This window comes from Schistocerca piceifrons, chromosome 4 (assembly GCF_021461385.2).
Source record: "Schistocerca piceifrons isolate TAMUIC-IGC-003096 chromosome 4, iqSchPice1.1, whole genome shotgun sequence".
Lineage (NCBI taxonomy): Eukaryota > Metazoa > Arthropoda > Insecta > Orthoptera > Acrididae > Schistocerca > Schistocerca piceifrons.
The window spans coordinates 97380696-97402169 of NC_060141.1; the positions used below are offsets into that span (position 1 = coordinate 97380696).

At 43.5% G+C, this 21474-nt stretch overlaps 1 long non-coding RNA gene across 1 annotated transcript in view; it reads left to right on the forward strand.

Moving 5' to 3' along the window:
* The window catches only part of LOC124795487, a 35517-nt gene extending 14864 nt beyond the window's left edge, over nucleotides 1–20653 (forward strand). Inside the window, exons 2-5 of the long non-coding RNA XR_007016705.1 lie at nucleotides 2713–2763; nucleotides 14425–14448; nucleotides 17452–17541; nucleotides 20431–20653. This is a non-coding gene — a long non-coding RNA (uncharacterized LOC124795487). The remainder of the gene's footprint in view (nucleotides 1–2712; nucleotides 2764–14424; nucleotides 14449–17451; nucleotides 17542–20430) is intronic.
* Nucleotides 20654–21474: the final 821 nt, after the last annotated feature.

Sequence of the window (21474 nt, forward strand, 5' to 3'; positions counted from 1 at the left end):
GTCCATCCTGTCCTGCCCCCTCACTCCATATACATCTCTTCCTGCCCCCTACCTCTGTCCTTCCTCTGCTTTTACCTAACTCAATTCTCCCAGAGATGTGTCCATGCACACATGTTGCCCTTGCAAAACAGGCCAATAAAGGAGGTCAATACCACCTTGACAACACGCCTTTCATGCAGAGTACCCTGTAAGTCAGGGGTTTCAAAACCATTGTTTTGCCCCTGACTTATAGTCTGCCATGCAAAGCAGACTGATAAAGCATGCTGATGCTACTACAACACGGTACACCTGTCATGCAGAGCAGCTTACATGTTAGAGACTGGCAAACCATTTCTTGCATAGGGTGCCCTGAAAAGCAGGTTAATTAGGTAAGCCGACACTAATCACATACTATATGCCAGTCATACGGGGAAGCCTACACAGTAGGTGCTGAAAAATATATGTTTATGCTCTTATCTCTGCTCACATTGGAGCTAAGAGGTTACAAACCTTGTGGTTCACTGTTTCTGTGCCAAATTTGGCTGAAATTGATCCAGGGGTTTGGGAGGAGATCCTGGACATAGATGCAAACATACATTTTCCAGTACTGACCGTTGAGGCACTTCCCACATAACCATGCCCCTATCAGCTGCCACCTCATAGCCATTCTTATTACTGAGTAAATAATCTTTTTCTATCTGCTTTCCCAATGACATTTTTAAGCACTTCCCAATACTATTGATGATACAATTTTTCTCCTGTCAGTGTACAGTTGAATCACATTAGATGTTATTTCATGAATGGTTAGAGATATCGAAACGAGGTTTTCTGTGAATGGTTGATGGCAGAGGGGTATATAATTCTGTAACATGCTTAAATTCATGACTCTTGGATCAAACAAGACGCTAAACCAAGGAATTTATTTCTTAATAGAGCGTTTAGGAAGAAGAGTATGCTGAGATAACGCTTATTAATGTTGGTATTCAGATTTTTCACAAATTAATTTCATAATAGTTGAGCCAAAAGGCTGCCGCCATCCGTTATTGCGGTATGAACACCACCAAATGGGCCACTCATATCACACTCGACCGCTATATGCAGCAAGAAGTTTGAAGGTGTTTCCGCCACAATAGCGGATTTCGGACTCTTTATTTCTTTGTTTCCGTACAATTCTCAGATACTTTTGTTAAATAATTAACGGCCAACATTAACGAGCGTTATTGTCGTCTTTCAAGAGCTTTTGAATGCCATTAAAAACTTGTACAGTTACATCAAAAATATAAATTCGCTTCACTATCTAGGTCGATATAAGTGTTTAAACATGAACATGTGACAGTATGACGTGTACCTCTGTCTTCTGCCAGCTCCCGTAAACCTCATATCGATGTCCTGAACAGTTCAAGAAATGAAAACGGTGTTAACAATGCGACTGATCCTGTAAGAGAGCGATTTTATCGACGTTTAAAAGTCTCCGAAGCGACGTAGTTGACACTGAGAAAAGTTATGTAATACATATGGAGCCGCAAATGCGGGGAAATATCCCAAAAATGGTTGACAAATGTTGAACATGGGACGTCACCAGATGATGTACCTCCCACACGTGCAACGGTTATGTTTGTCGATTCTGCTCTCGCTGGTAGGGGCGGCGCTATACATAGCTTCACTAGGCTATTCTGTTTTTGTAAATGTAAACCGATTCATCACATCACATCGTATAATGTAAAAACGAAAACTGAGTACCCTAGCTGAGCGATATGTAGCATTGACCCCTACCGGTGAGGGTAGAATTGACAATCCCAACCGCTGTACGTGCAGTGAGGTACGTCATCTGGTAATGTCATATGTCCAACATTTGTCATCCAGTTTTGGGATATTCCCTGACCTTTGCGCCCAGAAGTGTCTTATATTACATTACATGCCTCAGCATCATCTACATCGCTTCGGCTTTTTTTTTTTTTTTTTTTTTTTTTTTTTTTTTTTTTTTTTTTTTACAGTCAGTGAGAATCATTCTGTATACAAAAATATGGTCGTACATGAGCGTGTATATATTACAGAATAACTCTGGAATGCCTGGAGAAATCTGTAACACATTTTTACTACCTGAAAAATATATTGTATTGAATGTAACAAAAAACAATACTTGTAACCGTAGAACTCCTAGGTTAACAAAATTTGCTTGATCTAAGACTTTTTAACTAGAAAGGGGGGGGGAGGGAGGCGTTGTCAGAGGTGTCAATGGATGGCACTAGGAAAAAATTTCTTGTCGAGGCTGTCGCAGGATGACACGCAGATTTCCAAAAACGTCCGATGTTATTGTCAAATCCATACTCTTTTTCTGTCGCTGGGGTGACTGGTGACAGTTCTGAAGGGTAAATTTAAACGAATAGAAGAATAGAACTCTGTCGAACCCGTTGGAGAGTTTTGTAGGAATTAATGCAACACATTGGAACCTTCGAGAATCGGCTAGATGTACACGGTATTATATACAAACGTGGCATTTATAAACAAACGTCGCTTTTCAGAAGAGAAAGGGAAGAGGGGGCAGAAGAGATAAATAAGCAAGCAGACAACGCCAGTTAATCATCTCATGAAAACCTTTGTCAAACTTCAGTTGAAAAAGCAGTAGATGCGTAATGAAAGGAATTTCTGTAGGAAGACGTGAACATAAATAATATAATAGTAGTAAAAGAAAGCTGTATAGCCGATGCTGAGGAACTGTCGCTCGTGTTACAGGGAGCGGCAAGATGGCGAGGAGAAATCACGACCCTCCACCATCAGACCCAGGTAAGCAGTAGCCCTAAGGTGGAACGTACATACTATATTGAACAAGAAGGCACCATTATTGTTGTGATGCGACTTGTCACACCCAAGTAATTTGAAATAGTTATGAATCACTGTAGTAACGGCACTGAGACCACTTTTCAAATAGTACTCGACTGGAAGGATTCTAAATGACGAAAACGACTTTGTCTACTAAGAGTAACTGGGCAAGCGTAGAATACCACGAAACAGATTATTTAAAATTTTCACACTACACAATCTATTTGTAAGTTATGATGTGGTTACTGAGTTTTCCACGACGGCAACAATGAAAATAATATTCTTGGTACTAAAACGCTAAAACAGTAACTCGAAGTTTTCAACACAATTACCACCAACCTCATAGGGACATGAGGACAGTGGTACGAGTCCCGGAAATTTAAGCTTCAAAACTAATTTTATGTGACCAATGAGGCGAGAATTTCATATTAATATTGTTTTCTTTTCTTTGTTTCATCAAGGAACTAGCTTGGAAATGTCTAATAGTTTGATGAGGAACAATCTCTACAGATTTCACATTATGTAAATTATCTCTAACAGCTTTACCGTTTATAATGCTGGAGTTAGTATCCTGCCTCACTCTAACCTGCCGAATATATTTTCTACAATGCATGTTGTCTGTAAACGTATTTGTAATAGTCAACGCCTTTTCCTGTAGTCTCTTAGTTTCATCAGAAGTACCGTTCGTATAAAGGGTGTGTGAATTTCTGTTCTAACCATAGGTCTTTCTCGTCTTCTCGCTCTATAGGTTATTCTGCTGTAAGACAGATGGGCAGACATAGCTTCAAAATTCAAATACACGTGGCACTATTGTTACATTGCTTAAACGTAATTTATCTAGAAAGAAAAAGCAGTGAGCCACTATAATGACTGCTGTGCTTACAGCCTTCTTTGGAGCCACGAAGTATGCTCCCCCATTGTCCAATTCCAGGTCTCCTATTACTTTACTTAAGGATCTGTGAGTGCGTGAGGTGGGGGAGTGGGGGTGGACGCTCGAATGCTCCCCCATTGTCCAATTCCAGGTTTCCTATTACTTTACTTAAGGATCTGTGAGTGCGTGAGGTGGGGGAGTGGGGGTGGACGCTCGAATGCTCCCCCATTGTCCAATTCCAGGTCTCCTATTACATTACTTAAGGATCTGAGTGTGTGAGGTGGGGGAGTGGGGGTGGACGCTCGAATGCTCCCCCATTGTCCAATTCCAGGTCTCCTATTACTTTACTTAAGGATCTGTGAGTGCGTGAGGTGGGGGAGTGGGAGTGGATGCTCGAACCACCCTGTGGCCTATATGATAGTGGCTAACACTTGACGGATAAGTAGATCATACCTAATTTTGTTGGATAAGAGAACATAAACTCACCGCTCAAAATACACAATCCAGTCACAACAACGTGACAACAGACGGCATGTGGCAGTACTAGCAGTGGAGGGTATACAAAACGTGTTTGGGAATAACGTGACACACAGTCTAGTCGTTGTAATACAGAAATGGAGCGATTTACCTGACTACCATGAGGGCATGATCGTTGGCTTTCGGGCCAAGGATGGGAGCATTTCCGAAACGGCTAAGTCTGTAAACTATTCATATGCCGCCTTGGTTAAACTATACCATGCATACCCAAATGGAGCCGAGACAACGGTGTTGCACCACAGTTCACTGCTGCGGAGATTTGTATGGGCGAATAGACGTGCAACTGTTTATCAACTAACCGCCCAGAAGATCCATGGGGGCTACCAGCAATGTCTCCTCATCGATCGGTCGGCGAATGTTGCTGCGTGTGGGCTTGCGCAGCAGGTGATTGGTTTACGCACCCATGCTGACTGTTCTTCATCAACGACGTCGATACTGCAGCTGGAAGTCCACTGAGTGCCTCTTCATATGAATCACGATCACGTTTTATGCTCCATCGGATACATGGTCGTTGGCGTGTACGGCATGAAACGCCTGAAAACAAACATCGTGCAGAAGTCGTCGGAAGGGTTCAGGCCTAAAGAGGAGCTATATGGACTGGAGAATGTTTTCATGGTATTTCTTGGACGACCTCTTCGTTGTGGTAGGCACAATGGATCAACACAGTTATGCGTCCATTCTTATGGATCATCTTCACCCCTACATGCAGTTTGGTTTTCCAGCACGATGGCATCTACCAGAAGGACAATGTAACTGTCAGCTGGCAGCGTACGTGCATGATTCTAAGAGCACCAGAATGAGTTTATTGTATTCTCCTGTTCACTAAACTCCTCGGATTTTAACCCAATCAAGAGACTCTGTGGGACCACCTCGATCAAGCTGTTCACGCCATGGATCGTGAACCAAGAAACCTAGTGCAGCTAGCCAAGGCACAGGAGTCGGCATGCCTCCACATCCCTGTCAGTACCTTCCAGAAATTCACTGACGCTCTTCCTGCTCGTCTTGCAGCTGCCCACGCTGCAAAATGTGGTTATTCAGGGTTTGGACAGGTGGTCACATTAATGTGACTGGACGGTGTATTAACACTCATGCTCATAAATTAAGGATAATTGCAGAATGCGGTGCCACACAACGTGGTACTACTCAAAACTGGCGCTAATAACATAGGCACATAGGGAACACACACAACACAGATCTGTAAGTCCACGGTATTGGTGATAAGTTGAGAAAACCGTCCCGAAACACATGTGCTACAAAGCGCCACTGTTTCCTGCGCATGTACCCCGACATGAATAAGGGATATGATCACCATGCACATGTACACAGGCCGCACAACGGGTTGGCATACTCTGGATCAGTTGGTCGAGCAGCTGTTGGGGTATATCGTCCCAGTCTTGCATCAGTGCCTGTCGGAGCTCCTGAAGTGTCCTATGGGTTTGAAGACATGCAGCAATATATCGACCGAGAGCATCCCAGACGTGCTCGATGTGTTTTAGGTCTGGAGAACAGGCAGGCCACGCCATTCGCCTAATATCTTCTGTTTCAAGGTACTCCACCACGATCCAAGCTCGGTGGGGCAGTGCATTATCATCCATCAGGAGGAAGGTGGGACCCACAGCACCCCTGAAAAGGCGGACATACTGGTGCAAAATGACGTCCCGATACACCTGACCTGTTACAGTTCCACTGTCAAAGACATGCAGGGGTGTACGTGCACCAATCACAATCCCACCCCACACCATCAAACCACGACCTCCATACAGGTCCCTTTCAAGGACATTAAGGGGTTGGTATCTGGTTCTTGGTTCACGCCAGATGAAAAGCCGGCGAGAATCACTGTTCAGACTAAACCTAGACTCGTCTGTGAACATAACATGGGACCACTGTTCTAATGACCATGTTCTGTGTTCTTGACACCAGGCTTTACGGGCTATCCTGTGACCAGGGGTCAGTGGAATGCACTTTGCAGGTCTCCAGGCGTTAAACCATGTCTGTTCAGTCGTCTGTAGACTGTTTGTTTGGAGACAACTGTTCCAGTGGCTGCGGTAAGGTCTCGAGCAAGGCTACCTGCAGTACTCCGGCCGTCTGCGGGCACTGATGGTGAGATATCGGTCTTCTTGTGGTGTTGTTCACTGTAGACGTACAGTACTGTAGCGCCTGGACACGTTTCCTGTCTGCTGGAATCGTTGCCATAATCTTGAGATCACACTATGTGGCACACGGAGGGCCCGTGCTACGACCTGGTGTGTTTGACCAGCCTCCAGTCGCTCTAGTATTCTACCTCTCCTAACGTCATCAATATCCGTTCTTTGAGCCATTTGCAACACACAGTCACCATTAGCACGTCAGAAAACGTCTGCACACTTACTCGCTGCACCGAACTCTGACAGGCACCAACATACATCTGCGTATGTGGACCACTGCCAGCGCCACCGTGCGACGACCGTGGGTCAAATGCACCCGCATGGTCATACCTCGAGGTGATTTAAACAACCCGCAAACCGCCCACCAGAGCGTTGTTTCACCATGTATCAGCATTATCCTTACTTTATGAGCATGAGTGTAGTTACCCCCTTAAAAGAGCACTGTCGTCACTTTGGAGCGTTGTAATTGGCAACCAGTCGGATACGCGACAGTCCATCATTGACGTAAATCATACCGCGCGTGATAGCCACGCGGTCTTGGGCGACTTGTCACGGTCCGCGCAGCTCCCCCCATCGGAGTTCGAGTCGTCCCTCGGGAATGGGTGTGTGTGTTGTCCATAGTGTAAGTTAGTTTAAGTTGTTCTACGTATAGCATACTTGAAGGAAATTGTAAGCGCTTTTCCTCGCTGTATTGAGACCGTTATGAATGTTGGAGGCGGTTTTTCACGGTTCTGGCGTGATGTCTCCTGTATTCAGCTAGGACCGATGACCTAAGCAGTTTGGTCCCATAAGATCTTACCACAAATTTAAAAAAAATTTACGTAAATCATGGCAGTGAAGTGATGGGTATCTGCCAGTCGGTTGTATTAATCAGTGCAGTTGTATCACTGGACGTAAGAACAGTGGATTTAAAAAGATCCTGAAAGGGACTGGAGGGGAATATCATGCCTTGTCAGTAACAATTGGTTTGGAACGGAAGAAGAGTTGCTGGTGTCAGGAAATAAAGGTCCATCTCAACCACTTTCCAAGCGAACTTTGAGAAGGGAACCACATGCAGTGAGTATGTGGAGTCGCGAATCTCTCAAAGGGCATTGCTTGCTGCGGCACATACAATTGCTAGTCTTGAATGGCGCATTGTGTCGATCAACGAGTCACGATTTTGCCTCTTTTCAAATGGCGCAAAACCTTCTATGATGTTTCGGAGCGTAATTTTTTATTATTATTATTATTATTATTTTTTTTTTTTTTGTGCGCCTTGATTTGGGCCCACTCGTTCAGGTTACCGTGAACATGAACCAGAATGTTAGTTTAAACATTCTCGGTGATCAGACGTTACTCATTCTTCTATATCTTCATGACGAGAAAGCTGTGAATATGCTGTGGACACTTTTATCTTCGACCGGACAGTGTGGCGCAAAGGTTAGCGCTCTTGATTCACACGGTTCAAATTCCCGTCTGGCCGTCTTGGTTTAGGTTTTCCACGGTTTCCCTAAATCGCTCCAGGCAAATATGGAGATGTGTCGTTAGGAATGGGCACGACCAATTTTCTTCCCCATTCTTTCGAAATCAGCGCTTATGCTCCATCTGTAACGACTGCGCTCTCAACACGATTTTAAACTTCCATCTTCCAAGATGACAACAGCTGTGTTCAGAAAGCCGCTCGCGTAGGTACGTGATCTGATGAACATTCAGGCATCCTCCCGAACCTCGGCTTGTCAACTATATCACCTGATCTTAATCCCGTAGACGTTGACATTTACTCTTTTGGACAGCGGATGAAATGCAGAAATTAGCATCCCTGCTCTTTGGTAGCTCTACGACATCTTGTCGTCAATGAGTGGCTTCAGCTGCATATAGCATACTTGAAGGAATTTGTAAACGCTCTTCATCTACATCTACATGGATACTCTGCAAATCACATTCAAGTGCCTGGCAGAGGGTTCACCACCTTCACGATTCTCTATTATTCCGATCTCGTATAGCGCGCGGAAAGAATGGACACCTATATCTTTCCGTGCGAGCTCTGATTTCCCTTATTTTATCTTGATGATCGTTCCTCCCTATGTAGGTAGGGGTCAACAAAATATTTTCGCATTCGGAGGATAAAGTTGGTGATTGGAATTTCGTGAGAAGATTCCGTCGGAACGAAAAATGCCTATCTTTTAATGTTTTCCAGCCCAAATCCTGTATCATTTCTGTGACACTCTCTCCTATATTTCGCGATAATACAAAACGTGTTGCCTTTCTTTGAACTTTTTCGATGTACTCCGTCAGTCCTATCTGATAAGGATCCCACACTGCGCTGCAGTATTCTAAAAGAGGACGGACAAGCGTAGTGTAGGCAGTCTCCTTAGTGGGTCTGTTACATTTTCTAAGTGTCCTGCCAATATAACGCAGTCTTTGGTTAGCCTTCCCCACAAAATTTTGAATGTGTTCCTTTCAATTTAAGTTTTTCGTAGTTGTAATACCTAGATATTTAGTTGAAATTACGGCTTTTAGAGTAGACTGATTTATCGCTTAACGAGTTCCTTTTAGCACTCATGTGGATGACCTCACACTTTTCGTTATTTAGGGTCAACTGCCACTTTTCGCACCATTCAGATATCTTTTCTAAATCGTTTTGCAGTTTGTTTTGATATTCTAATGACTTTATTAGTCGATAAACGACAGCGTCATCTGCAAACAACCGAAGACGGCTGCTCCAAATTCGCTTATATAGATAAGGAACGGTAGAGGTCCCATAACACTACATTGGGGAACGCCAGAAATCACTTCTATTTTGCTCGATGACTTTCCGTCAATTACTACGAACTGTGACCACTCTATAGGAAATCATAAACCCAGTCACATAACTCAGACGATATTCCACAAGCACGCAATTTCACTACGAGCCGCCTATGCAGTGCAGTGTCAAAAGCCTTCCCGATATCCAGAAACACGGAATCGATCTGAAATCCCTTGTCAATAGCACTCAACACTTCATGTGAATAAAGAGCTGTATTGAGGCCGTTATGGAGGTTGGAGGCAGTTTTTCACGGTTCTGGCGTGATGTCTCCTGGATTCACTAATTTTTCGCCTTGTGTGCTTATCGACATAACTGGCAATGAAATAGCTAATGCCCTTGAGAAGAAAGCCATTTACAATCTCAAGAAGGTCAACTAGTACCGTCAGGAAACTTCATACACAAAATAAAGCATCTCACCAGGAAGGGAATGAGAACCTTACAAGCTATAAGAAGAACAAACTACCCCAAGATAAGATCATGGTGTTGTGGACTTAGCTACTGGCGGTAAATCACAGGCAACACTGTCCATTCACAGTAATGTCACCGCCCGTCAAACGCCTGAATAACCATCTTTTGCAGCGTGGACCGCTGCTAGACTTGCTGGAAGGTCTGACAGGGATGTGGAGCCATGCCCGATACAGTGCCGTGGCGAGCTCGTTAGGTTTCTGGGTTGAGCATCCATGGCACAAAGAGCCCGATCGAGTCGGTCCCACAGATACTTGATTGGGCTTAAATGGGAGGAGTTCGGTGGCCAGAGGAATATGGTAAAGTCATCCCTGTGCTCTTCGAACCACGCACGTCCATTCCTTGCTGGGTGACGTGTCGCACTGTCATGCTGGCATATGCTATCCTGCTGAGACGCCCTGCTAAACCCACACGACAGGACAAGTAGTAGGAATTGTGGATGAGGGCCAGAACGGTAGGCTGTAAGTTACACTCCAAACATAACACTTTATTTAGTTGTCCAAACATTACAGCGCAACTTCTAAGCTTGACTATCGACTGAAAACGTCTTTAATTCTAAAATGGCTGAAGGCTCATGAATTAAATATAACTGCTATAATTTTTTTTCTTTTTAGAGGTAGAAGGTTCTAGGCTTTAACCCAAAATAGTATTTAAGCTCAAGCGATGTAAGACTTGACTAGTCAGACAGATTAAGTTTTTAAAAGCAGATGAAGGGCCATAAATTTAAAACAACAAAATTACTATAACTTTTGAACAGGCAGAAGGCCCAAGCTTTATGACCAATAAGAAACCTTACTTCAAAACGGCTGAAGATCATTGTTTAAAAAAAAAACTGCAACCAATTTTCCAAGGCAGAAGGCCAAAAGGTTTTTACTTTAAATAGCGTTTAAGCGCAAGTGATGTAAGACTTGATAAGTAAGAATCCAAAATTTTAAAGCGGCTGAAGGCCCATCATTTTAAGAACAGCACAATTACAATAAATTTTAACAGGCAGAAGGCCCACAGCTTATTTTGAAAGAATGTAATAATTGATACGTAACATCCTTAAAACTTAAAGTGGCTGAAGATCGACGCTTTTAAAAACAATACACTACAATGAATTTCCAACAGGCAGAAAGCACACAGCTTTATCTTCCAAAAAGTAATACTTGATAAGAAAGATTCTTAAAACTTAAAGTGGCTGAAGGCAAATGCTTTTAAAAAATGCCGCACGGGATTAGCCGAGCGGTCTGAGGCGCTGCAGTCATGGACTGTGCGGCTGGTCCCGGCTGAGGTTCGAGTCCTCCCTCGGGCATGGGTGTGTGTGTTTGTCCTTAGGATAATTTAGGTTAAGTAGTGTGTAAACTTAGGGACTGATGACCTTGGCAGTTAAGTCCCATAAGTTTTCACACACATTTGAACATTTTTTTAAAAAAACAATACAATAAATTTTCAACAGGCAGAAAGCTTTTGATTTTAAAAACACAATTACCAGCATACAAATTAAAACTATCGGCTATGAGCCATTAAAAACACACAATTAAAGGGATAATAAGAAAGGCAGTATAGGCAACGGCGTTCAGAAGTTTCCAGGGGGCTTGGTCTGCTCTTGAAATCTTAACGTTCGCTTAGGTGAGACAAGAAGTCGGCCCAACTATACTCGATCCGCCGGCAACACAACCAAGAGACAGTTAGGGACCCATCGACAAGACGACTTGCTAACCACCGACCAGTATCGAGGGTTCCAAAGCCAAAACGTTACAGACACCGCAGCCCACAACCAAATATACATTAAGCTGGCAAAAACTACACACCATGTTGGACAGCGACAACAGGTGCCTGAGTTTACGTCAGCGACCAGGGCAGGTAACCGGAACACTAACAGCCACAAGGCAGAAAATTCCGCTGGCGCACTTGAATTTCAAATCGACAAATATAGTTAATTCCACCACACGGCGGCTAAATCTTCACCAACTCGAACACTCGCTGTTGCTTCCAGGAATACCACCAACGGCGAACCACCAACCAACGGGACAACGTGAAAAGACGTGGTTTCGGTAATTAAATCACCACTCGACTTTCATGTCTTGGGTCGGTGAGCCACGAACCTCGCAGCACTCGGAACAGCCCCCACGCGCTCCGACACTGCCTAGAGACCACCAGCGGGCCCGGCCGACTGCGCTGCGCACAGACTTGGTTGCTGATCCGCTCCAACCGACCAACTGGTTGCACACCGCCAAGCCGGAACTATAAGCACCAGACCAAAGATGGTATACGGTGCAAATATCGATACACATCACTGCTGCCACACGTAGAAAGAGGAGGAACGACGGCACAACCGCAATAACCGCAGGAAACCAAACGCAGAGTAACAGCCGAGTTTTAAAGCAACGCGTAAGCTGGGTTCAGCACGACTCACCTCCCAAGGGAAAACAAACTATGTAGGGGTGTACATGGACCCCAAGTACAGATGCATACTTGTGTTGATACTTTGCGACTTTCAGAATGACAAGTTCACCCAGGGAATGCCACGAAAACATTCTCCAGAGCATAACGATCTCTCCTCCAGTCTGGACCCCTTTTCTTTCGTTCGTTTCACGCAATGTACACCAACAGGCACTTGTCCTATGCAGCATAAAACGTGATTTATCTGAAAATTCCCCCTGTCACAACTCAGTAGATGTACATTTGCGGTATTGTCCAGCCAGTTCCGGCCTCCATCGCCGATTACGACAGTCAGCATGGGTGAATGATTTAGGTGCCTGCAGCAGAGGCCCATAGGCAATAACATTCACTGAACGGTCGCTGATTAAGGCGCTCAGTCCGGAACCGCGCGACTGCTACGGTCGCAGGTTCGAATCCTGCCTCGGGCATGGATGTGTGTGATGTCCTTAGGTTAGTTAGGTTTAAGTAGTTCTAAGTTCTAGGGGACTGATGACCACAGAAGTTAAGTCCCATAGTACTCAGAGCCATTTGAACCATTTTATGATGGTCGCTGAGGAGACACCGTTGATAGTCTCTTGGCTCATCTGGGCGGTCAGTTGCTCAACACTTGCAGTTCTGTTAGCCCGTACACATCTCCGCAGCCGTCGTTCACCCCTGTCATCTGTGGTCAGTGGTACACCACAGTTGCCTTGGTGCCGGTTGTGGACAGTGCCGTTTTGTATGCGCAGTATACTGTAGTCATGGCGGCTCGCGAATTACTTACAAATTTGGCTATTTTGGATCTGCCTTCACTTTTGGCTCAAAAGCCAACTATCACGTCTTTTCGTACCTCAGAGAAATCGCTTCTTTTCCGCGTTACAACGACTGCACAATGTGTCCGCATCCACTCGATATGCTTTATATACTGTCCACTGCTAGTGCTGCCACCTGCCGTCTCTGAGTGGTTATTGCACACTGACTTCGAATATATGCAGTGGTCACATTAATGTGACTGGATTGTGTATATCATCCATGATGTTTAATTATGGTCGTTTCAAACAAAACTTACATCTCGTCAACATCATACGACCTCCTGTGTACAACTGCAGTGAAATAACTTTTTTTCCTGTGTCTGCAGGAAGTGCACAGCAACGGCCTTACAAAATAACATAAACTGTCTGAAAGATAATTTATCGCCCTCAGTCCATGTACTATCGCATCCGCCTCCCCTCCCCCACGCGGATCCTGTATGACCCCATTCCGCTCCCACACCTCCTCTTTTTCCTTGAATGGATACAGATCCTCTTCACCTCCCATAAACTTCATCCCCCTCACCCACTTGTCTCTCCCATCCACTCCCACCCCCGTCCACTGCTGCACCTGTATTCCTACGTCCCACCTGCTCTCCATCTCTCCACTCTCCATACCCTCGCCCAAGGTGGCTTCTGCCAACTCACCCTCCCTGATGATGCCCTCATTCCCTCCATCTATCCTCCTACCAACTTTGATCCTCCCCTTCCACCCCCTGTGTTTTTTCCCAAGGGCACCCTCTCTCCCTTCTCTCCCTCCTCCCTTCCTCCCTCCCTCCTCTCCCCCAGGCTTCCCCTACCCCCTACCTTCCTTCCTTCCCCTCCCATCTCCTCTGCCACTGGCATCTACGACCTCCCCTCTCCCTCTTCCCCCACCTTTTCCCCTTTGGCAGGTGCCTGGACTCCTACACGTACAGTGAACATTCACAGGCCAGAGATCGCCACCGAGTTTTTTTTGTGCAATTGTGTTAGTGCTCTAGTGTTTCACCACCCACGCTCCATCGCTCACGTGTACCATTTCAGTCATCTGTGTTCGTGTACCAGTGTTGAACGTTTTTTATTTTACTACACCTGTGAATGGCTCCATGTTTTTTACCTAGTGTGTCTACTGTTTTTTGTTCATCATTTTGTTTTGTTTTTCTATGTCTTCCTATATTGTACTATCTGTGGCCGAAGAGCGGCGTAGTATTGCCGCTGCCAGCCTACCTTGTATAAGGTGTTAAAATAACAATAAAGAAAAAAAGTACTGTTAGCATCATAACACATTTTAATGTACAGAGCATCATATTACCTTCTTAGTCGGCACCATCTTTCTGAAACATAAGGCAAAAATTTAATGTTGGAATCTTATTGTGACTATGCTTCACTTGTACACTAATCATTAAGCTTCTGCAATTATGTACTGATGATTATCATCATTGTATATTATGCATACCATAAGCGAATGAAATAGTAATAAAAAGCAAGTCCGGCAACGTGATCAGAGTGGAACCACTTCACTATTTGCGAAATAATTTTAAAGAAAGTTTTCCCTCTTAGATTAGGAGTAATGTTAGCAGTATGACAATACACGTCTTGCTGATTACGTAATTTGTGCACCATTTGTTGCAGGCCCGTCACTCCGGGTGGACCCAAGTAAGTCATCACCATGAAGCGCTGTGCCTTCAACATCGCTGCATCCACACCTTCACACCTTCTTGCAACTATCACAAATATGTGCATATGCATGTGTACTCAGCGGGAATTAAACCACTGCGAGAGCTGCGTTACAAGCTTGCTGTTTCAACCAGAATTAGAAATCATTTACCTTACATATACTTAACTTCCGCAATTTTTGCTATGCCTCTGATTGCTTATTTTGTTAACTAGATTACCAGATACTTAATTTCCTTTTTATATTTCCATTCATTAACGCCATATTCATATGCAAACTGTAACACAATTCTGTTCTTAGATTTAAGACATTCGTTACACAAAAATGTGATGTAAAGATTGTAACTCACGTAAATTCTTTCTCTGGTAGGCAACTCCAATCAACTAGAAGTACTAAATACAATTTCACAATGCGCCAGTCTTCAACGAAGAAGCTCATAAACGTTTGTTTACAATCTGAAACCAACTGCAGCTGTAATGTTGTTGTCACCTTGCCATAGCACGTAAATAGTGTTAAGGATGGGCCTTAAACGTTTCCTCCGTCACACTGTCACGTAAATTCATGCAAACAATAGTAAGCGTCACAACTTACCATTGTTTATTTGCTTCAATAATTATCACATTCACCTGCTCAACAACAATTTTGAAGCGCATTTGCGTTCAGGAACATATTCAGGATCTTTATCTGAGCCTCAGTTATCCACATCATCCTCGGATTTGCACAAATCGTCTCCGAAAAGTGTTTTCCTGGCAGGAATACCGCACACGTTACTACTACTGGCAGCATGGTTTTTGGCGCATACCGCTGTTTACATGCACTCATCCTGCCAAAGCTGCCGTTAGTGAGAATTAAAATTAGAGACAGAGCTGCCATTTCTCAGTTTTTGAAGGAACTATCAACTAATATGAATAAATAACACACACATTAATGTGACACAATAATTCTGTTTCTCTTCGACGGTACTTTACTATTGTTTACAGCTGAGACCTTCATCTTATCTATTTGGCTATTATAGATCCTTTGGAGAGCCAATCCTGACGAAACTCTACCACTTGGTCAGCGAGATGTATGAGACAGGTGAAATAGCCTCAGACTTCAAGAAGAATAAATAATTCCAATCCCAAAGAAAGCGGGCGTTGACAGATGTGAAAATTACCGAACTATCAGTTTAATGAGTCAGAGCTGCAAAATACTAACGCGAATTCTTTACCGACGAATGGAGAAATTGGTAGGAGCCGACCTTGGGGAAGATCAGATTGGATTCCGTAGAAATATTGGAACGCGTGAGGCAATATTGACTTTACGACTTATCTTAGAAGAAAGATTAAGGAAAGGCAAACCTATGTTTCTAGCATTTGTAGACTTAGAGAAAGCTTTTGACAATGTTGACTGGAATACTCTCTTTCAACTTCTGAAGGTGGTAGGGGTAAAATAGAGGGAGCGAAAGACTATTTACAACTTGTACAGAAACCAGAGGGCAGTTACAAGAGTCGAGGGGCATGAAAGGGAAGCAGGGGTTGGGAAGGGAGTGAGACAGGGTTGTAGCCTATCCCCGATGTTATTCAATCTGTATATAGAGCAAGCAGTAAAGGAAACAAAAGAAAAATTCGGAGTAGGTATTAAAATCCATGGAGAAGAAATAAAAACTTTGAGGTTCGCCGATGACATTGTAATTCTGTCAGAGACAGCAAAGAACTTGGAAGAGCAGTTGAACGGAATGGACACTGTCTTCAGAGGAGGATATAAGATGAACATCAACGAAAGCAAAACGAAGATAATGGAATGTAGTCGAATTAAGTCGGGTGATGCTGAGGGAATTAGATTAGGAAATGAGTAACTTAGGAGTTTTGCTGTTTGGGGAGCAAAATAACTGATGATGGTCGAAGTAGAGAGGATATAAAATGTAGACTAGCTATGGCAAGGAAAGCGTTTCTGAAGAAGAGAAATTTGTTAACATCGAGTATAGATTTAAGTGTCAGGAAGTCGTTTCTGAAAGTATTTGTATGGAGTGTAGCCATGTATGGAAGTGAAACATGGACGATAAATAGTTTGGGCAAGAAGAGAATAGAAGCTTTAGAAATGTGGTGCTACAGAAGAATGCTGAAGATTAGATGGGTAGATCACATAACTAATGAGGAGATATTGAATAGAATTAGGGAGAAGAGGAGTTTGTGGCACAACTTGACAAGAAGAAGGGACCGGTTGGTAGGACATGTTCTGAGGCATCAAGGGATCACCAATATAGTATTGGAGGGCAGCGTGGAGGGTAAAAATCGCAGAGGGAGACCAAGATGGTTGGTTGGTTGTTTCGGGGAAGGAGACCAGACAGCGAGGTCATCGGTCTCATCGGATTAGGGAAGGACGGGGAAGGAAGTCGGCCGTGCCCTTTGAAAGGAACCATACCGGCATTTGCCTGGAGCGATTTAGGGAAATCACGGAAAACCTAAATCGGGATGGCCGGACGCGGGATTGAACCGTCGTCCTCCCGAATGCGAATCCAGTGTCTAACCACTGCGCCACCTCGCTCGGTGGAGACCAAGAGATGAATACACTAAACAGATTCAGAAAGATGTAGGTCGCAGTAGGTACAGGGAGATGAAGAAGCTTGCACAGGATAGAATAACATGGAGAGCTGCGGCAAACCAGTCTCTGGACTGAAGACCACAACAACAACAATAGTGATAAACAGTTCAGGTATCTGTGTCTTTCGCACACCGTCTCTAGAAACTTTCTGTTGCTCTTACAATGGCTGCCGGACACTACTTTAGAATATAGCTGTATGTTTACTTGTGTGACTAGTATCATCATTATTATTAAGAATGACTAACCACTAGTGCTCTTAACGTAATGCGACAACCTTTTGACTCTAACAGGGGGTATGGTGCGATTTGTACAAGTGGTTAGTAGTCTGTCGTATATGGACCAGCGTTATTACTATAAAACATAAACAACACTATTAACTCGATACACTGCGTGTTTTTCAGGCTTCCGCCTCCCCGCCAGCAGAGGGACGTGCCGCCACCAGGGGGGCGTGAGCCCGCCTCCACCCCTAGGCCCGCCACCATCCGCCCCCGGTAAGCCGATCACACATTTATCTCTCTTACTTGGCTGCCTGTTGCCTCGTATTCGGCAACAGATACATCTTTCCCATGTCATAACTCCACTGTCGCTAGTTTAAAGCAGCAAGCGAAAAAAAAAAAGGAAAAAAGAAAACCGCAAATACTCACTTCATATATGCCTTACTCATTTTAGTAGTACCTGTTTAGAGCCGTAACACTTTAGTTATCAATGCTCACATCCTGCCGAGCCAATATCAACGCATCCCACCGACCCAACACCAACATTTTCTGTTGCCAATTATGCACAGTTTTCGTATTTTGGTATTGCGACTCGACGGGCGATTCTGGCCCTAGCGGGCTGAACTTAGTTGATATTTTAGACACCCATTGGGCGGCAGCTACGTAGCGTAAATTGTAGCCGCAGAGTGTTGTTAGCCAATCGGATTGCCCGAGCTGTACAATAGTAGCAACGTAAGTGCGAAAGTGCTTGTCTGTCTGCCCATCGGCATTACGATACGAGAAGCTCTCAGATAAAGGAAAAACTATAAAGCAGCCAGGTATTTTTTCTTTCAAGAAGATGATTTAAAAGTAGGTATTACGCAGGTTCATAACAAGATCAGAGCTGGAACTTTTTAACGGTTATTTAAAGTCGCCATTCGTCTTCGAAAATATTAAAAAGACTCCACACACCAGGTCTTGCCCAACACCCCCCTACAAACTACCGTACGGTCTCTCTTGAAAGTGGACTAGCTATCGCATCATTGTCCACTAAGAACAATGTTACTTTTCAATTGTCCATACTATCTCCATAGTTTCATACTAATATTATAAATGCGAAAGTAACTCTGTCTGTTACGCTTTCACGACTGACCGCTTAATCGATTTTGATAAAATACGGTATGGAGATAGCTTGAATGCTGAGGAAGAGAATAGGCTACTTTAAAGAGTGTTCTTCAATATATTTATTAATTTGAAGAATATAAAATATTTATTGAATTTGAAGAATGTAACTTGAAATACGGAACAATGATTCAAACGTTTTTTATTCCAGTCTTTGATCACAATATCAATTCTTTAGACGATGACCGGTTTCAGTCGGTAATGACTATCCTCATATCTCTTTTACACCATGTCCTACAATGAGGATGGTCATTACGGACTGAAACCGGTCATCGTCTAAAGAATTGATATTGTGATCAAAGACTGGAATAAAAAACATTTGACAGTATTGGATCACTGTTTGTACACGCGACTATGTCGCAGTTGGTGGAACAATAATTACTTAAATATGGAACAATAATTTCCCTTTGGAAAAGGAGTTTGCTCTTTGATTGTTGTGAAAATATTTTAGTTTGATGTGTTCTACGTAATATGATTCGACGTAATGAATATGTTTATACAATCCTCTGCTAGTTTAATCTAAACTTCCATGCTAATATTAGTCAAAAATCCGTCACATTTTATCCTCTGAGCGTCATGCGTCTTTATAATTTCTTTGTCGTCGTCAAATTTGCGCGAACAGCTCGCGGCCTAGCACTTAGCGTTGCTATTTCAGATTACACATTCTCGGGTTGAATTCCCACTTGGGTCGTTTTTTTCTGCTCGCGTCTGGATGTGTTCGTTGTTTTCATCATCGTGCATCGAAGTCAAGTAAAAGGACTTGCACCAAGCTCCCGAACATCCCAGCCGGGATGTCCGGTTCATTCAGCGTTCCGGCGGTGACAACGGTTATGAACGTACAAGCATTTCACATGTCCCATAGCTTGCCTCGCATTTAGCATTAACCTGCGATCTTGCAGTGTTACTTAAATATGTTACCTGGACAAATGTATTCGTAAAATTTCATTACTCTACATTACTTTTATCCAGTTTAATTGAAGACATTGAAATATCTCGAAATCTACACATCATATAAAAAAAGCTACAGTTACAAAATTCCGGTTTGTTTGCCTCGGAAGTGGATATCCAACGATACCGCACTCGACCTGCCGTTTTACCCCACGCATAGGTAGCGGCGTGGGGGGGCAGCTTTGAAATCTTGAATGGGAAGCCCCATATTTTATTGCAGACTACGATTTTACGGGTAAAGCTATTTAAAAGATAAGATCTACCAGTAAGTGCCAACACGACGTTATGACACAGTCGACCGCATCAGAAACGCCTTTGCTAACGTTCTCGCAGATATGCTTCTGCCCTGCGTACTGTCTTTTGAGAAGCGGATCACTAAATGTACTTAAGTTGGTGGTATTACGTTGGGGTACCTACTCTAACCGGGAAAGCAGAGTAGCTTTCGCCTTGAGCCTTGGCCACTGTGGCTCATCAAGTAGTCATCTGTTCGATATTTTGGAGGAATACAACGTTGCGAATGGGATTTCCAATTAGAAGTTATGAATTACTGGCATGTCCTACCCTCGCAGCGTGGAAGTATGGTCCCAGGTACCATTGGATATCCAAGGGCCATTGAGTAGCAAGTGGTAAGTTAGCATTGTTTACCTATTTGTATTCCTCCTATTACAGCGCCGTCTGTGGCGAAACGAAGAAAATGCTTCAGACAAAACGTATGTAGATTTTGCCGTCAAGTCGTAATCTGAAAAAAATAATATTAAAAAAAATTGGGGTTCCCATTGAAGATTTCAAAGTTTTCCCTCTCCCCCGCTACTCACGCTCGAGATCGGGTGACGGGTCGAGTCAAGTATTGTTGGATGTCCTCTTGCGGGACAAACGAATTGGAATTATAACGTTTTTTGATCTGATGCGTAGTTTTCGAGATATTTCAATGTCTTAAGTTAAAATGAACATTCTGTGTTATGTATAATTTAACTAACGTACTATATGTTTGGTGTTGTGTGTTGATCTAATAACCGAATGACAATGAAATTATTAATGTTATTGTTACGTTTGCAGGCCACCCGTCCAGAGACCTGGGCCATAAGTAGAAACAGCATCAGATCAGGAACGTAACACGTCTTCAAGTACTTATGCTACTATTAGAACCAATCTGTGTAACAGTTCAGCTTGTCAGCACATAATCTACCAAATGGTAAAATAAAAGCAGTGTGTTGGAAGATGCGTTATTTAGTGATATTAATAAAGACCTGCCTGCAATAAAAAATTATCTCCAAACATTTTTTTGTCGTTTCATTTGTCTCATGTTCTACATATTACTTTAAAACGTATTTTCGCTTGGCATTTAAGGCGATTTTAGTATAGGTTACACGACACTATGAAACATCACTGTAATTTTTCTGACAATTCCGTGACCTGTCCACTCATGAGATTTGTACTGTACTAAATTGCTATTGTTCCACTTCCACTAGGTCCCTTCACACTCAAGTTCTCTGGTATAGAGTGAGCGGAGCCGGACTAATCGTCTACAGAAGGATGCCAGCTATTGCCCTCAGTTCTTCTGCTCTCTCTGGATGGACAGGCCATTGTCCACCTGCAGAGGTATTGGGATCACTTCTAATTTTTACTGACTGCTACACTAACCTATCCCTGTCTGATGCAGCACTTCCCTCTCATTGCACGAGTTATATGGTGCAGAAAGTAAATTTTGAAAGAGAGCATTAAAACGCTGTCGAAGAACCAGCAAGAAGCAAAAGAAGAAATGCCAGTACTCCATATCTAAACATGTTATTCTAACCTTGAATCGTGGTCTAACCCACTGTCATCCAGTGAGTGGGTACCTTCAGGTTAGCAGTGTAGGAGTTCAACCAAAATTTACGCAATATTAGTGTCGTAGTTATTAGCAATTCAAATCCGACGGTATTTTCGTACACAATAAAGCATCACGAGAACAGCTGCTACGACGGGAAAAAATTGTGAACAACATCATACCATTCCTTGCCCCTGTTTGCTCAATTAGCAACTTCTTATTGCATTCATTGTTTCAACGATGTTGATTTCAGGCCGACTGGAGGGCGGTTTTTCGAACTTTTCTTGACTGGA